At 44.0% G+C, this 19,224-nt stretch overlaps 1 protein-coding gene across 1 annotated transcript in view; it reads right to left on the bottom strand.

The window, feature by feature from the left end:
* NPSR1 (neuropeptide S receptor 1) overlaps positions 1 to 19,224 on the bottom strand; it is a 154,704-nt gene that overhangs the window by 57,372 nt on the left and 78,108 nt on the right. The gene's annotated exons all lie outside the window — the stretch shown is intronic.

Below are 19,224 nucleotides of genomic sequence, written 5' to 3'. Positions count from 1 at the left end.
GTTTTAAGGGAGTTTAGATCTGTACCAAAATAAGGACTGTGTGAGGATCGATAAGGGAAAAATTGAGAAAAGGAAAATATTTATCTTTAAGAAGCCCCTCAAAATCCCTCTTCTTGTACCCACTGTTTTATTTTATTTTTTTTATTTTTATTTTTATTTTTTTTCAACGTTTATTTATTCTGGCGACAGAGAGAGACAGAGCATGAACGGGGGAGGGGCAGAGAGAGAGGGAGACACAGAATCGGAAACAGGCTCCAGGCTCTGAGCCATCAGCCCAGAGCCCGACGCGGGGCTCGAACTCACGGACCGCGAGATCGTGACCTGGCTGAAGTCGGACACTTAACCGACTGCGCCACCCAGGCGCCCCGTACCCACTGTTTTATAATGTCGACCTCTTGTAACCTCCCTACCAGCAATGACAGCACTCCACTTTCACTCCAGGTTTCTTTTCTTTCTTCTCCTTTCCCCTTTCAACATCTATGCCTGGAAAAAATCAAGTGCATGATCTATCAATTTCATTAACTTAATTGGCTAAACAACAGAGGAACTGAGGCCAAGATTTGAGACCAAAGTCAGAGACTTTAGGCTCCTGTGGTTATCTTTACTCATTTCTGTACTTAGATTGAAAGTTGTGTAGATATCTATATCAGAAATGGTAAAATATATGTGTAGAAGCTCCCTCTCACCCTTCCATGACATATCACTAATTGATCATGTGATCCAGAATCATTGTCAAAACAGTGCTATAGGGATTCTCTGCTAATTGATGGATAGGGCTGGTACTTAAAACAGGATAAGTAAGAATTCATTGACTTAGAGTCACTTCCTTGGAACATGGGATATAACACTCTGTCAAAGACCCAAGAGGCAAGGCAAATTCATTGCCAGGGTAGCTCTTAGAAGTCTGGAGAAAGTGTTGGTCTTTCCTAGGCAAAAGAGAAATGCCTGAGTTGCCCCGGCAGACAGTAGAAAAAATAAAAATAAAAAGGCCAAGTAAAGTGTGCATGCTATAATGGATATATTATGTAAAGCCAGAAGACCCACCAGAGAATTATATTCCATGGAAGGACTCAGAAGACACATCACTCATCAAGAATGTACTGGTGAGAGGAGCACCTGCATTACAAAGAAGCTTCCAACTATGCTAGAGTGGATGTAGGAAAGGTGGTCATAGAGCCTGGTCTTATTATACATGGTAAGGCTGCACTGTAATAATTCTCCTAGTCCTTCCCCAAAGGGACCTATGGTCACTTATTTGTGTGACTGTACACTGGGGAAAGAAGAATATACAGACATTTTGAGTACCGAGGCACAGGCTCTATGTTGACATGATACCTAGAGACCTGAAGTGTCATTTTGTCCCGACTATAAGAGTGGAATCTTTGGGGCCAGGTAACAAATAGAATCCTAGTTGAAATGGAATGGTTCACTAGATCTGCAGACCCTCCATTATTCATTTCCCCATTCCCTGAATGTTTAATTTATACTAATATACTTAGCATTTGGAATAACTCCATATCTGCTTCCTCATAATAGTGGCAGACAGCAAGACTACTCATTGGACAACATGATGAATTACCCCTTATCATGGCCAGTCTAGCTACTGCTGTATTTGAATGTCTTTGAATTACCAACAGTGGAGATCAACACTGAGCCCCAGTATGACACTATTTCTTAAGAAGGCCAACCAGCTACTTTGTGACAAGCTGACTACATTGGACCCTTCAGTATTGCAAGGGCCAGCTGTCCATCTTCCCAGCGTATACTTATTCTGGGTATGAACATGCTTTCCCTGACCTCTGAGTTGTAGTCAACACCATTCACCAATCTCTAGAGGATTTCTGATTGCCCAACTAGAATGGAATCCCGCATAACACAGTATCTGATCAGGAAACCCACTTCATTGTGAAGGGGATATAGGCTTGCACCATGGATCATAGAATCTATTTATGTCACACAGTGCACCACCCAGCACAGCTGTCTTCCTGGAGCACTGGGGTGCACTAGTAAAGGCACAAAGTGCCAGCTTAGTGGCAATACTCTGAAAGCATGGAATCCCATCCTCCAAAATGCTGCGTATGCATTAAATCAGAGCTCTCTTTATGGTGCTGTGTCACTAACAGGAGATATACATATGCCTGAGAACCAAGGGGGTAGAGGTGGGAATGGTCACACTGCATATTACTCCCAGTGAACCCCTGGGGGGGCACTGTGTATACCTTTCTGCTCTGCAGGCCGGAGGTCCTAGTCACAAAAGGAAGTTGCAAACCTGCCGGGGGTCATAGCAAGGGTCCCCTCGAACTGAAAGTGATGGCTGACACGAAGACACTTTGGACTCGTTGGTCCAGGGACTAGCAGTCAAGAAGAGAAGTCACAGCTGTGGTCAGAGTAATTGGCTGTGATCAGCTGATGGAGGCAGAGCTGGGTTTATACAGTGAAGGAAGAGAAGAGGATGGGTAGAACACAGGTAATTTACTCATTATTTTATAATTGACTGTAGATAATTAGTGAATGGGGCTAGATGTGCTAAGCATACTGCAGCAGGCTCTCAGTGTAGGGTTGTGCAGATTTTTGAGGCTGTAGACTGCTCTGTCCTGCTGTGGTGGGAGGGTGCGTGGGGGCTGAAATCGAGGCTTTAGTATGGTCATGAAGACATACACCCTGGCATCAGGCTGCACAAAGATAAAGCAAGTGTCAACTCTGTCCTGCATGACATACGAACTATACCCTCTACGAAACTGTTCAGATCAACATTCTAATCCTGCCTTTGTTGAGAAACACTGCCAGGTTTTATGGGAGAGAATCTGTGGTTTCTGTGCATTTCTGCTCAGACAGAAGAGTGGGCAGAACCTTACTTAGAAGTGAAGGGTATCCATTTGGTTGAGTTCAGGCTCTCGGAAAGCTGAGCAGCTAAACCACAAAAGAAACTCCTATTTTGGAGTAGGCCGCTCATGATTTCATTTCCAATGGTTTATTTTTATTACTGTGTTTCTGTTAAAGAGGAGTAACAAAAACTGAAAATGGCACTGTCACTTGGTTAATTACTTCTGTGCATGCTGGAGAATGAGAACAGAAGGGAGGCTAGCATCCAGAGCAGGGGATGGCATGTAGTAGGTGCTCAGAACGTATTTGTCAAATAAATTGTCTCTATGGTTTGGAAAAGGCATTTATGGCTTTTTAAAAATTAAACTTGGTGGGGCGCCTGGGTGGCGCAGTCGGTTAAGCGTCCGACTTCAGCCAGGTCACGATCTCGCGGTCTGGGAGTTCGAGCCCCGCGTCAGGCTCTGGGCTGATGGCTCAGAGCCTGGAGCCTGTTTCCGATTCTGTGTCTCCCTCTCTCTCTGCCCCTCCCCCGTTCATGCTCTGTCTCTCTCTGTCCCAAAAATAAATAAAAACGTTGAAAAAAAAAAAATTAAACTTGGGTTCCTGGGTGGTTCAGTCAGGTAAGCATCTGACTCTTGATTTCAGCTCAGGTCATCATCTCACAGTGGGTGAGATCGAGCCCCACATGGGGCTCTGCACTGACAGCATGGAGCCTGCTAGGGATTCTCTCTCTCCAGCTCTCTCTACCCCTCCCCCACTCACACTCTTTCTCTCTCTCTCTCTGTCTCTCAAAATAAACATTTTTTAAAAATAAATAAAATCAATTTTTATTTTGAAATAATTAAAGACTCACAAGATGTTGCAAAAATAGCACAGAGAGTCGTCACGTACCCATCACCCAGCTTCCCCCCATGGTGACATCTCATGTAACTAGAGTCAGCTTCATTGTTCAAAGGAGAATTATTACTTGCAATCCAGGTTTCTGTACAACACGAAGCATGATCCTAAGGAATGTTACTAAGCAGTCATTATATCTTTGTCAATATTTTAAGTATTTAAAGTATCTCAAGATTTTTTAATCTAACAAAAAAACTATAAATTCCTCATTTGATAGATAGGCAAACTTCGTGTGATTAAAATGTTTTTTAAGATTGTGTAACAAGTTACAGCTAAAGTCAGACTTGTAACCCAGACTGGATGTTAGTGTCTAGTCTTCACCACACTGTTTTTTTTCCTCCTCTTCCCTCCCCTCCCCTCCCCTCCCCTCCCCTCCCCTCCCCTCCCCTTCCCTTCCCAATTCTTGTTCTATCTGTTCTCCTTTAATCCCTAGAACAATATACAGGCACAATTCTTCCTCCCATGCCCTCATTCCCTGTCCTGGTTGCCCTGATTTTTCTCTCAGCCTCCTCTATTTGTAGGATCACTCCACCCATAGGATTTGCTTTCATACCTTTAGAGAACTGTGATGGTAAATCTTCCTTTTCAGCATCTGTATTGTAAACAAGATAAAGGCTGAGCTCCCAACTTAGCATAAAGACTTGCTAAGACTTACCTCTTGCTAAGTAACCACCTGGCATTTTTATATTGAACACCATAGTGATCACACATTCATGTTTTCAGACATGCATTCCGTCTTCTTGAAATTGCCTTGTTGCATTTGTCAGTCTGTTGAATTATTATTTACCTTTCAATATCTAGCTGACATGTCCTCTTTTTTCCAGGAGCTTCCTTTGACCATTCACAAGGTAGGGTCTGTCATGTAAGGTATTGGGCGCTCCCAGTCTTATGCCTGTCTGTCTTTTCCTTTTTGTTTCTCTGTAGGTGACAATTAGAGCATGGACAAGCACATGGGAACTACAACAAAAGTGTCAAAGATTAGGGGCGCCTGGGTGGCGCAGTCGGTTAAGCGTCGGACTTCAGCCAGGTCACGATCTCGCGGTCCGTGAGTTCGAGCCCCGCGTCGGGCTCTGGGCTGATGGCTCAGAGCCTGGAGCCTGTTTCCGATTCTGTGTCTCCCTCTCTCTCTGCCCCTCCCCCGTTCATGCTCTGTCTCTCCCTGTCCCAAAAATAAATAAACGTTGAAAAAAAAAAATTAAAAAAAAAAAGTGTCAAAGATTAGAGAAATCAGAGAAGTTCTGAGAAGGTCAGATTTGAGCAGCGTCTTGAGAGTCGTGGGTTATGACCTGATTAATAGAAATCTCATGAAGGGTTTCCTGGCAGGAATGGACTGGATGTATGAGTGGATTGGGCCAATTGAAGTTCCTTGGATATTCTCTTTTGTTTTACATATTCTTTTTTTTTTTTTTTTTTTTTTAGTTTATTTATTCATTTTTGAGAGAGAGAGAGAGAGAGAGAGAGCATGGAAGGGGCAGACAAAGAGGGAGAGAGAGAGAATCCCAAGCAGGCTCTGCACCCTCAGTGCAGAGCCAGACGTGGGGCTGGAACTCACAAACTGTGAGATCGTGACTTGAGCTGAAGTTGGATGCTCAACCGACTGAGCCACCCAGGCACCCCTACGTATTCTTTAAATAAAGAATAATGGGGAAAATCCCTAAACTTATGTTTTTCTGAACTGAAGTGATACATTAACAATTATATTGTACCCCCAGTAACATTTCTTTTTTCTCCTGGAGCTCAGTCTTTAATGAGCCCATATCTAGGAGTAGACTATCAGTGAAGCCTGGGCCACAGCATTTGTTGCTATTAAGCAAATGCTGCTGGATCTGATCGGTAAAAAGCTATTTAGTCACCTAAGTAATTGAATACATTGCAAATAAACCTTTCTTAAATGGTAATTAACAGGACCTTGGGTACAAAGGGTGCACTTTAAAAGTCTTAATCACTTCCCCACTATCACTCCTGTTTCTTGAAATTTCTTCAGTGAGAGATCCTAGGAAGCTGAAATACTCAGAAAAGCCAAAACAGGCTCCCTGCAGGCATTACTGCTCCTTTGATGGCTTCTTGCAAGTATGAGTGTGGGTTCCCAGTTGGAGCACAGATATGGGTGGAGTGGGGAGAAACCAAGAAAGAGGGGACACCTGAACTGAACCCTGAAGGTTCAATATGAAGGGGTCGCATGGAAAGGGGGTGAAGGACACTGATTCTAGACAGGGATGACACCATGAGCAACGTTGTGGCGAGAAAAAGTGAGGTAAGAGATTCCATGGCTTGTGTATATGAAACAACATCAGTTTGTAGTTGCTGAAGTCTGAAGTAGGAGCTTCCAAGCGGCACAAAATGGGGCTGCAGAGACAAGAGTTGGGCCATTTAGGGTCTCCGGTGCCAGTTAAAGGAACTCTTGTGCTTTTTCCCCTGTGTACTGTGGGAGCAATTGAATGTTGATGTGTTCAAACACCTGTTTCAAATAGATTTCTTTAGTTACTGTTGGGGGATCAGTTTGGGAGGTCCAGTGCTAGATTTTACACTACACTTGTTAGGGAAATGTGCAAAAGTTCAGGAAAGAGACAAGTAGTACCTGGGGTGTGTCAAATAGGAATTGAGATATAGAGAAGGATGCAGATTTGAGGTATACTTTATAAGGTAAAATTAGGAGGACTTGGGGACTGAGTGATAGATGATTTAAATGGGAGGCAGAGAGAGAAGTCTACACTGTATTATGGGTCCTGGCTTGGGTGTTCGTGGGAGATGGTGGTGCCTCTTGAGAATACGGGAGGATAATAAGTTCATTATATTTGGGTTGTTCCCAGTTTTTGTCAATTCCACATAAAGCTGTTACGAACATCGACGTATAAGATTTTGTGTGAATGTAAGTTTTCTTTTCCCTGGGGTAAATACCCAGGAGTGAGATTGTTGGGCTATAAGGCCCTAGCTTCAATTTGCATTTTCCTACTGGTTACCGATGTTGTTGTTATGGTCACTTGCAACCCCTATGCCTCAAATTCCTCTTTGAGTGTTCAGTGATGGTGGGAGCTGGGGCGTGGGGTGTTCTAATAATCCATTCTCTCCCCTCATCTCCATCTGCATTCCTGTAACACCGCTGCCTCTTGTTGCTCAGTGCTTGCTAAGCTGATGGCTGGAGGGTTCTACTTTGCCTGAGCTCAGCCTCTTATATCCACCTGTGCATCTGGGCCATGGGGTTGGGACCTTCTCAGCACTCCAGTTGCTTCTCCACCATGACTGTCGAACTTCTGCTTTATATCTATGTGGTGAGCCTTGTGTGGGAGAGTTTTATGCCCTTCCCCTAGTAGTAGGTGACTTCTCATGGAATTGGTGTGGTACCCGGGGCCAGCCATTGTATGCCCCCATCCCCAAGAGTTGAGGGTTTTTTATTGTTTGTTTCTGTGTATTTCCCTGTGCTCTGGGGCAACAGTATTTGGTCACACAGTGGCCTAAGGTTTTTGTTGAGAGGTAACTGGACAGGAGGGCATGATTTCATACCTTTCCTGAAGGCATAAACCAAACCCTCATGTATACCTTCACACTGTCTCTGTAACAACTCCTCAGTTCTGCCACTGTAGAGTGGAAGCAGCCATAGACTGTCCTCTAACTGAACAAACATAGCTGTGTCCCAATAATAACTTTGTTTATAAAAATAGGCTGCAGGCTGGATTTGGTGGGAGGGCTACAGTTTGCCTCCCGCCCCCGCCCCCCCCCCCCCACCTCCTGCTCTACAGTATAAACTACAAATCGTCCTACTGTGACTTTTGGAGCCTTTCTGCCTACCTCTTAGGTCTGATCTTTTCTGGTCCTATTACAAATTCATACCATAAGGGAAACCCTTTCAACCAGCAGTTATAATGACAGCTGGTTAATTGATCAAAACGTTGGTTAAAAAAAGGAAGCACGCACACAACCCCATCTTAAAACATTTTTATATAAAGCATTAATGTGCATGTATTTATCCATTTCTTTAATGTAGGGCCAAGAGTTTTATTTGATTTTATGCATCATCTTTCTTTTGTGTGCAGAAAATACATCCATAATGCATCTTTTATGATTTCCAGTTTTGTTTTCTTTAAATTGGAAAACTTGAGATACCAGCGAAGCAGTTTGAGGCAGAATCTCATTGTAGAGATTTTTATAATCCTTTTTCATTCTTTTATAGTTACATTCCCTGTGCTTAATTCTATTGCTTCTTTTAGTGACTCAGGGAAAAAAAAAAGTCTTTCCAATGTATCCAACTTAATTTTCACAGAAACAACCCTTTCATGTTGTTTATGTCCATTATATAGTTTTTTTTAAAAAATTTTTTTTTTCAACGTTTATTTATTTTTGGGACAGAGAGAGACAGAGCATGAACAGGGGAGGGGCAGAGAGAGAGGGAGACACAGAATCGGAAACAAGGCTCCAGGCTCTGAGCGGTCAGCACAGAGCCCGATGCGGGGCTCGAACTCACGGCTCACAGACCGCGAGATCGTGACCTGGCTGAAGTCGGACGCTTAACCGACTGCGCCACCCAGGCGCCCCATGTCCATTATATAGTTTTAATAATGAGAACAACTGGCATAAACTGGTTTGAGAACAGACCCCTGTGACTCCTATAACCTAAGTAGTGGGAGCAGAAATGGACAGCTTCTTAGGGACTATCCTGCTAGTCGTGGGTGCTAGTTAGTCAGGGTGTGTGAAGGATGGAGACTATTGGTTAGTCCAGTAAAGCATAAAGAAGACGCAGCCAACAGACCTTCTATGGGAGACCCTTACTGTTCCTTGAGCATTCCTGGCCATTCACTCTGCCAGCCCCTTTCTTCATGTTGCTCCCTTCGCTTGGGAGTTTCTTTACGCACCTCTGCTTAAGGATATCCTAACTCCTCTGGGTTTAGTTCAAGGTTACCACCTTTATGAAGCCTTTTCTACATACCGGGATTGGTTGATTACCTCCTCTGGGCCTCTCCCTAGCTTACCATCAAAGTACCATGACACACGAACACGTTTATTTTTTGTACTTCTCTCTAATTTTGTTATGAGGGATAAAGATTTTTTTTAATGTGCCGTCATGTCTCCAGACCCTAACATCTTCTTATTACATGGTAAGAGCGTGGTAACTTTCTGGTAAATGAATGGCAACATTATCACTGCTGTTGCTTGATTGGCTGCCTCAGCAGATGTGGTTTCACAGAGCAGACTGAGTCCCATTAACTATGTCCTTCAGAGTAGATTAAGGTAATGATTTTGGAGTCAAGATGCTGGAAGGAGGAATGTGATTGGAAATTTTGATCCCCAAGCAGAACTCTAAAAGAGCTCTCTAGATTCTGAGATCTCTGCTAGATGGTAAGCTCCTGATTAGTAGTGGCTGTGCCTCACTCATGTTTATAGCCTCATCTTTTTTCAGGGTGTCTTGTGAGATACTCAGTACTTGCAAGATAAAGGAGGAAATGGCCAACTGAACAGATTTGCAAAGCTCTTGAAAATGCAAGGCCACTAGTGAGGGATTCACCTACATAGAGAATGAGTTGAAGCACCATTTCTTAGGTTCTCCTTGCTCTCAGCTGATGTTCATATTTTCCCTTACAAAGCAGGGCTACAGGAATAATGAACACTTAGCAAGCTGAGTAACTTTTTTTGGCAAATGAGTAGTACATGAGCATTTGTCACACTGGATAAGAGGACTACTGAATACAAACAATTTTAACGATGACTTTGACATTTCTGACAATGTAAGGTTATTTTAGCTTCAGCTATGGTGTTATGGACGAGAGGTGCTTTGGTTTTCCTGGAGGACACTGTAGATGGCAATGTCAACAGTGAATCTCCAGGGTATACAACGCTTCCAGCTCAACTCAACGTCTCTGGTGTGGTTGTTTGTTTTGTTTTTAAAGCAAGGGAGGTGGTAATTGTTTGCTTGTGGTTGCACATGAAAACGTTTTTGATACTGCTAAGAGTCCTTCTCTTTCTCTTTCTCTCTCTCTTTTAATAACCAAATGCTTAAGGACTCTCTAAATGAACAAGATTTGAAGACTTTATGTAAAAATTTGTTTATTGATGGAATTTGCATTACCCAACCTGTCAGGTGCTTAACTGCCAATTAAAATTATTTCTCAAAAAGGTAAGTTCTTGTGTTTCTAAGTTTTAGACTCATTTTACAATACTAATATGATCCTGGCACTGTGCCCTTCACCAAGATTAAGTACAGGCTGAGCTTAATGGCCCAAACTGTCAACTCCCCAGCTCTTTATTAATCCTGGGAAAGTGGCCCGTACCTCAGTCATTACTGCTCAATTAGGTAAATAACCATCACATCCATTCTCATCAGACCACTCTCTTCACAGAAAGCTGTTCCAGAGATTTTCAGTTAGTCTTAATAAGTCATGAATGTCGCTAGTGCCTCCCTTTTTCCATTGGTCCACTGAACAAATAAAAATCATGTGCCTGATTAAAGGAACACAAGTCATCCTAAAACCTATTCTCTGCTTCCATTTTGTGCAAAGGCAAGAATCTCAACACTTGAGGCCAACTGGCCAGTGTGGGTCATTGGTATTGCTGGGTGGTGAAGAACTCTTATATTCATATGTGTAAACATCAGGTTCATCAAGAGCATACGTTTCCTTGAAGTGAGGACAAATAAGGCAGTGAGTCACTGCCATTTCTCCTCCTCACTCCACTTTAGGGGGAAACTTCTGGAGGCATGACAGTGCATCATCACCATTGCACAACGTGAGGATCAAACTGACTCTGGGTGTAAATACAAGACATGGACAACTTGTTTCCTCCTTTACTGAGAGTTTGCTTTCCTAGTAAGAATGGTCTTCCATCCATCCCATCAATGGTCTTGCATTTTTAAATATCCAAGAGAAGGGGAGGAGTTCCATTTGCAGTTATCCAAGAGAAGAATTCTTTTAATGGGTTTTTTTCTTTGCAGTTCTTGCCCAAAGGCAGCTGAGTTGCAGCAGGTTGGCACGAAAGTTGTAAATTGTAATAAGAAATATTTGGTTCTCATTTCATCCTGCTGCACAAAGGGGCAGACTTACACATAAGGAGGTGAGGCAGACATGGAGACAGGCTGCTCACATCCCTCTTGAAGAAAAACCTCACTGTCCAACTGTGGAGAGTGTGGTTTTCTGGCATCCTCCAGCTGTTAGATTCCTCGGGGTCTGTCCCAGCTTCCTAGTTGAGATCACTCTATTAGTAGTACAAGCTCTGCCAAGGACTGGGCAAGGTGTGAGTAGAAGGGTCTAGTCATTTCCATCTAGCATGGGAGTTCTACAGTGAGCTGGTAGAAACTGTAAGGTTGTCATCATATTCCGATGGGTCCTCTTATAATCTTTCTTCTTCCCTTTTCTTTTCATAGATGTTATATCCCCTCCAATTTTTGCATGCTTAATTCTGTTTCAGCATCTGTCTCCCAAAGAACTCAACATGCAACAGGAGATAGGGCAGGAAGAGACGCACAACCATTCATTGTCTAGAGAGAGTCTTTAAAGGCTGCCTCTGCGTAATCTAAGATCTTAGCTCCTAGCCCAGTCCCGAGCTCCTACCCAATTTTCTGGAAGATAGTTTTCTGAAAAAAATTGATAAATAGGAGGCTCAGCCTTTGTTTAAACTTGATCTACAGTAAAGACCATCTATGTTATTTTCTATAATGCACACTTGTTAATTTATCTAGTTAATTTAATACATTTGGCATCCACTATGAAGACAGTGTTAATTAAATTAAGTGATTGGCCCACAAGGTGAATACAACCAAGCCAATACTTGAGAGAATAGAACACCAAGAAATACTAGTTGTGGTGAAGGTTCGGAGATAGGGCCATTGTTTTGCTGAACAGCAAAGATGCTGTTTATGGGGCAATTCTTTGTTGGGCTAGACCATACTGTGCATTGCAGAAAATGTGGCATCCCTGGATTATGTGATAGTTCCAAATGCCCAAGCATTTCTAAATGCCCCAGGACTGCCTCCAGTTGAGAATCACTTACAAAGCAAGCTGAGGTGTTCAAGGTCAGAGTTATCGAAAAGAGTCTGAGCTGTGGCATAATATATTGGGGCAAAAATGAGTTTTCTGTGTTGAGTGGGGAATGGAGCCACAGCTCAGAGGGGACAGAAGATAGGAGCAAGCATGCAGAGGAAGGGAGCAGAACCAAATCACAGGGCCAGAAGAAAGCTGGAGGATTTGGGCCACGATTGGTCACTAGAATAGCACAGTGAGATGAGAGCAATGCCTAGCCTAGTGGGTGATTGATTAAGGCAGAAACAGGGATCAGCCTGGGAATAAGAGAGCTGCCTGGGCTTCAGAGCTAATACTCACACACTGGACACCCTACTGCCTTGGCCTGTTAGTTCCAGTGCATTTTATAAGGCCTTGGCCTCATCTTTCTAGGTGACATTCCCTTTTCCCCAAAAATAGCTCTCTGAGTCTGGGCAGAGGGTGGAGACAAATTTTTGGCTGACCGCCTTTGGCGTTGCGTGAAGGATTTAACATACGTTAGTTTAAGGGCACCTGGGTGGCTCAGTTGGTTAAGCATCCGACTCCGGCTCAGGTAGTGATCTCATGGTTCGTGGGTTCGAGCCCACATAGGGCTCTGTGCTGACAGCTCGGAGCCTGGAGCCTGCTTCAGGTTCTGTGTCTCCCACTCTCTCTGCCCCTCCCCCACTTGCATTCTGTCTCTCCCTCTAGAAAATAAACATTAAAAAATTTAACATGCATTAGTTTATTTAATGCAGTGTTTGTATAAGTGTATCTGAGCCAAACTCTCTACCCTACACATAAATAGAATCAGTGACCATTAAGAGTCTGCTTTCAAGTTTGGGTTCAGTGAAATTTGGAGTGTAAATTGGACTTTTATAGACTTCTAATTGAATAGAATAATCCTGATTAGATGAAATGATTCCGTCTAAGGTGCAGGACGACTATAGACACTCAGAAAAATCACAGAATCTTAGAGAAGCTGGGACGCTATCACTGAACCAACATACGGACTTCTGCATGTGATAAGGATTAACCTCCATCAACAGTGGAGACCAGGTCAGGCATAATTTACACATAATCTCTTTCCGTGACCATAATTGTCCAAAGGAAGGCAATAATATAATTTCTGTATCTTGTGGTCATTATGCAGATTAAATTGAGTAAAGCACACAAAGCATGTATCTCGGTGCCGGTCACAAAGGAGGCTTTGAATGTATGGTCCCTGCTCTGCTCACTTCCCCAAGAGAGAAATGAAGTGATAAGAATTTAAGTAACGTGTTGAAAGCCACACAAATGATAAGCACCAGAGCCAGGACTCACACCCAGGTACTTAGACCCTGCCACTTGATTTTGTAGAGCTTTCAAACTAAGAATGGTTTTTCAAATGTTTTAATAATTGAACAACATTACAAGAGTGAAAACATTTTGTGGCACATGAAAATGATATGAAATTCAAATCACAGTATCCACAAGGTTATTGGAACACAGCCATGCCCATTTGCTCACATACTGTCCATGGCTGCTTTCCTGCTACACCAGCTGAACTCGGTGACTGAGATACAGATCATATGGCCCCCAAAGCCTAAAATGTTTAGATAAAGCTGGCCGACCCTTACTGCAGACCTTAGACCCCTGATCTTTCCTTTATGCCCAAGTGCTGGTGGATCCAGATTGCTTGTGACTTTGCCAAATTTTTCCGGCATTCTTGGGGAATTTTCAAACTGCCAGACAGGTTGTACTGAAGGGCTCCCTGCTGGCTTACATAGGAGAGTTTTGAAGGTACCAGATGGGAACAGATTCCTTCCTTTCATCTTAACAAAAATCCAATCTCACTCTCTTTCATCTTCAAAGGATTTGATTAATGAGGACACAAAGGGGGAGAGAGAACAATTCCTACTCTTGCACTGGGCCAGGCTGCCAGCTGGAGCTGCTGCCGTTTGAGCCCCACCTCCCCACGTCTGACAGGTTCCCGAGCCCCCAGCCCTGCCCAGCGGACGTGGAGGCTGACTGCACAAGCTCCAGAGGCAGGGACCTGCTTTGTGTTGGCTTCTCCACTCACGGGCACTATGGTTTGGAGCAAGTCATGTAACCTCCGTCAGCATCAGTTTCCACAGGTCTACAATGGGAGTAATGAAAACATCCATAGCACAGGCAATTTGTAGGATTAAATGAGAAAATACATGTAAATAGTTCTTTGTTTGTTTTGCGAAGAGTTGGCTGAGTAAACATTCAGTAAATAGGAACCATTATTAGTATTTTTTTTTCTGCCTACTTGTCAGCAGGGAAGGAGCTAATTTTCTGATCCCAGCTAAAATGCCCTGGGAGGTATTTTTAAAACATTTTTTAGAGTAACACCAGCACACAATACACAATTCAAGCAGTACAAATAATAAAAATAGATGTCTCACAATGTTCAAGGCAGCACTATTCATAATAGCTTTAAACTGGAAATTACCCAAATGGCCATCATGAGTAGAATGGAGAAATAAATTGTGCTATATTCATACAGTGGAGCCATTCAATAAAGAGTGTGAAGGGTCTACAATATGTGCAACAATGTTGACGAATCTCTTGAACAGAATGCTGTGCCAAAGGAGCCACACATAAAATGCATGCCTACTGTAAGGCTTCATCTGTAAGGCTCTCCTCTGCTTCTGGGATTACCCTTGGCGGAGGTGAGGGGTGGGGGCTAGAAGATGGTGGAAGGAGATCGGGGGAAACCAGCGGTGCTCTGTTTCTTGATTTGGGTTCTGGTTACATAGGTATACTCAGTTTACATGAGTAATTTAATGAACATTCATTAAACTGATATTGGTAATGTGTGCACAGGATTAGACTTCATATTTCAATATGAAGAATAAAAACTAAAAATAAGAAGGCCACCTTCCACCTACTCTTGACTTCCACTCACTCAGCTCCGTCCTTAGAAGCAGCAAGTGTTACCATCAAACAGAATCGCCAGAGCTGGTCACTGAACGTACAAGAACGTGTCTGCATGGGTAGATTGTGGGTCTTTCATTCTTTCTTTGGATTTCCTGAGAGGAAGTTTTTGTGTTATTTTATAACATCTTTATTTTTAGAGCAGTTTTAGGGTCACAGCAAAATTGAGCAGGAGTACAATGAATTGCCATATACCCCCTGCCCTCACATATGCACAGCCTCTTCCATTATGAACGTCTCCCACTGGAGTGGTACATTTGTTACCATTCATGAAAATACTGACACATCATAATCACCTAAAGTCTATGGTTTACATTAGGATTTTCTCTTGATGATGTATGTCCCAGGATCTTGGACCAATATATAATAAAATGGAACCAGCATTATAGATAGTATCACACAGAGTATATTCACTGCCCTAAAAATCCTGTCTGAAAGCAAGTTTTGATATGCGTAGCCCTATGTCCAGTTGACCAGGTGTTACAAAAAACAGACCTCAGGAGAAGGAACGAGAGCAGAGGGGTTGGGAAGGGGCTCGGATGTTGGGTAACCCTCCTGGCTCTGGCAAGATTTCTGCAAATGTTTGTTGAACTGTCAAAGTGAATTTAAGGGCTTCAACGTGGCTGGGCCTTTTTCTTCGTGTTGGGTTGTTGTCACCTCATGCCTTCTTTGTGTCAAACTCCAGTTATCATTTTGGGCAGCCCTGTTCGCATGCCTATTCCTGATGAGCACTAGGCCCGATCTGTGATTCTGAATAACATCCATCTTCTCTCATTCTGAAGCTGTAACGGTGTCTGACAACAGGAAGGGATATTTGAAATCAGGCCACCATGAAATCCCTGGGAAGACATCCTCGTATTTCTGGACTTTTTATTCTGTCTTACCTTCCCCCCTGGTGACTTCCTCTTGCACTTTTGGCAGCATCAACAACCCCAGATGTTGTTACCCTTTAAGACCCACTGCGAGGGTTACCTCTGCATGGAGTTCCCCCCATGTGCCCCTGGAGGGCAGACTGACTTGTACCTTTTCATCTAGTATTCCTTTAAGTGATCATCAGTCTATAATTATCCATTGCTGCCCACTAGGCTTCCCATACCATATCATGTGCTAGACATTCCCCGAGGAAGAGAACCCCATCCCTGTCCTCAACTTGCTCACATTCTGGTGTCAAAGGGAGTCATGTAAAATAATTTAACATGTTTTTGCACGGTATCTGTACAAAGGATGGGGTGACCGATCAGCTCTGCTAGAGTAGGAGCCCAGAGGACAAGGTAGGCTTCACCGAGGTGCCCCTTGAGCTTTGTATCTCAAAGACTGAGCAGTGCTTTGCTAGACGGATGACAGAAAGAGAGCAGCATGCTTACTAGTCTTTCCAACTGGACTGTGACAGACTCATGGATGAGACTCATAACAGCCTTCTCTACTCCCCTAGTCAAGTTCTAGACACTAAAATTAGATGGAAATAAAAGATTAAGGGCAAACCCAGGAAGAGTCTTCTTAAAAGATTTAACTAAGGGCCTGAATTTTACATGTTCAGCAAATCTCCATTTTTAGTGTGCAGACTTCTCATCAGACTTGGAATACAAAGGAAACCTTCTAAAGAGATGAAATTGAACTTCAATTGGAGCAGGTTTTATAATCAGGGTCAAACTGTGATTAGCATCTTGTCACCTCTGTACTTTCTGCTTTATTCTACATCCCATGCCTGGGTCCCCAGGGCTTGCTTCTCCAGGTCTCAGGAGGATATGAATTATTTTGAGTGTAACTGGGTCTGGCCTGTGACATAGTCCTTGTTTGCCACTTAATTGCTCTGTGACCTTGGGCAACTTACTTAGACATCTTGGGTCTTTGTTGCTACCTTATAAAACTGAGATAAGTAGGGGCACCTGGGTGGCTCAGTCGGTTGAGCGTCCGACTTCAGCTCAGGTCATGATCTCGCAGCTCGTGAGTTCAAGCCCCGCGTTGGGCTCTGTGCTGACAGCTCAGAGCCTGGAGCCTGTTTCAGATTCGTCTCCCTCTCGCTCTGTCCCAACACACTTGCATTCTGTCTCTGTCTCTCTCAAAAATAAATAAACATTAAAAAAAATTAAAAAAAAAACGAGATAAGTATACATACTTACTTTGTCAAGATTAAATGTCATAAGTGTTTGGAACATAGCAATAATGTAAGCTTTTCCTTCTTTTCTTCTCCTTACTTTCCTTTCTATCCCCTTCTCTCTTTCCTTAGCAGGATTGAGAAGAAATTTGGGGAAGACAGAGCCTAGGAGTCAGACAATGAAGAGACTCTGAGCAGCTGATGGAGACTTTGGAAGAGGTAAATGGATGGGTAGAGAGAAATTTTAAGACACTTTGCTGGGTTTCTTAACAATTTATCGCCACGGATAAATGCCATTGCATCTGAGAGGTTTCCTTTAAGACTCAAGTTGGATGCTTCTTTGGAGCACGACATCAGGCTGAGACTGGCCACAAGGGGGCTCAGCTTTGTTGGGGTTGCACACCTTGCAGAGGAGGGATGGGATATTATTTATCTAGAAGTTTCAAGGTCACACTCTTGACCTTAGTGTGTGCCTGTCAGGCATCCCTTTAAGGGCTATCACCTGGGAAAAGCATTCAACTTGAGACTAATATGTGGCTGGCTAAGGGCCTTTTCTCAGTAATATCTTGGAGCTTTGAAGTAGCTTATCCCCATTATTAGAGGGGATTATGCAAAGATCCTCCATCCATTTGACAGGGATTCAGGCGCAGTGGGGAGATGGATGCAATGACCCAAGCTGTGTCTCCCGGACCTGTGTCTATGATTCCATAATGACTCGCCAGGACCCTTCTCTATGTCACCCACCCCACCCCCAGGCACGAGAGTCCCAACACCCCAGTTACTCTTCCCCACTCTCGCCCCCATTTCAGCCCACCAGAAGTAAAGGGCTCTCCATTGCAAACAAATCTAACTGACAGCTAATTTTCCAGGGCTAATGGTTGAAGCCACTTATGCTCTCCACAGTACTTTCATTTTAATGGGGGCATCAAACCTTGGCCCAGGAGGAACTCTTTAATGGAGGGATTCCAGGCAGTGTGGAATGCGGACAGGAGCAGAATGGGCTGGCAGCTTGCCCAAGGTCACACAGCAAGGTGGAGGCAGAGCTGTAAATAAAGCCCAGCCACCTCAACTCCCAGTCTCACACTGCTGCCCCAGCCTGAGGCTGCCTCTTTTGGTCACCAAGGGGACTTCCGGCCCTATTCTTGAACTGTGTTAGTGACTGTGCCCCGGCCTGAGTGTGAAGAGTGTGATGTGAGACCCAAACAATCCTCCCCCGCTGCCAGAACCCAGCATGAAGAATAGGAGCGTGGAGGCGGCTTGATCAATAGATATTATGCAAATGCCTAGAGCAATAACATTCCCTTCCATTACCAAGCTAACAGTCCCAATAAAGAGCGTGCCTGGATTCTGACAGTTTTATTTTTCCTGGTTTGTCTGACGGAAACCAGGGTCTGACTGATGCCCACATGAAAGCATAAAAGGTACATGACTGGCAGAGGCCCAATTCCTTTTTCTCTGAAATAGAGGCCCTTGCACCATGAGCTTGCAACAGCCCGGCTCTGTGCACATCAATTATGTTCTCTGGCTGAGAGCCTTGCTGAGTAGTAAACATGCCTAGAGCCACGATGAGCCTCATTTGTGATGCAGCCCCCATAGAAGGGAAGCAGCCGGGCAGCGGTGCCCACATGCCCTCCCTCCTTCCCCTCTCCACCTCCTCCTGCCTGTCACGGCAGCTAAGGCATCCCGGGATCTGAGTATTTGTTACACTTTTGTTTGTAGTGTACAAGAAAAATAACATTCTTCATCTTCTAAACCTGAAATTAATTGCTAGTGTGAACTCCTACTCTGCTGGATGTCGAAAAATTAATTGCAGTCAATTAAGTGTTTACTCTTCCCCTGTCTCTGTAGTCCTCTTTAAGTTCTAGAAAACTTATGCAGTATTAAGTCGTGTGTGTGTGTGTGTGTGTGTGTGTGTGTGCGTGTGTGTGTGTGTGTATGGGTGCCTGCCTGTGTGCATGGCGTCTGGTCCTAGGTGTCTTACCTTATACTCACTGGCGTCTACTAAGAAGTCCTCAATCCCATCTTGCTTTTGGTTGATCAGCAGATCAAAGTGATGCCTGCCTTGTTCCAGTTGCATGGCCCCTTTAGGCCACCGGCTCTCTCTTCCTTGGTTGCTCAGAATACATTCCTCTGTCCCTGCACCAGGATAAGGGCGGTATCTGCAGACTGCATGTGGCTATTTCAGACTCTCTGCCTACACACCCACACAGATATTTCTTCTCACTTTCAGTGCTGGGTTGTGGGGAGGGGGAACCCCCCTCACTCACTCCCTGGACTACCTCTGGAGAATGTGGGTCACAGATCCCCTTGCCCTTGAATTTCTCTGACTTGTAGTTCCCCTCCCATATCCCCCTAATGTTTGTCCTGGAGTGGCTCAAGGCTCAAGGTCTCCTTCTTAGCAATGCCCTGATGTCTTGGCTCTTGTCTCCTGCACGTGTCTCCTCACCCTTTCCCATTTCTGGATCCAGGTAGTCTAGCTTTTCAGCTTTTCTTCCATATCACTTG

This window comes from Leopardus geoffroyi, chromosome A2 (genome assembly GCF_018350155.1).
Source record: "Leopardus geoffroyi isolate Oge1 chromosome A2, O.geoffroyi_Oge1_pat1.0, whole genome shotgun sequence".
Classification (NCBI taxonomy): domain Eukaryota; kingdom Metazoa; phylum Chordata; class Mammalia; order Carnivora; family Felidae; genus Leopardus; species Leopardus geoffroyi.
This window is presented reverse-complemented; position numbering and strand designations above follow the sequence as displayed.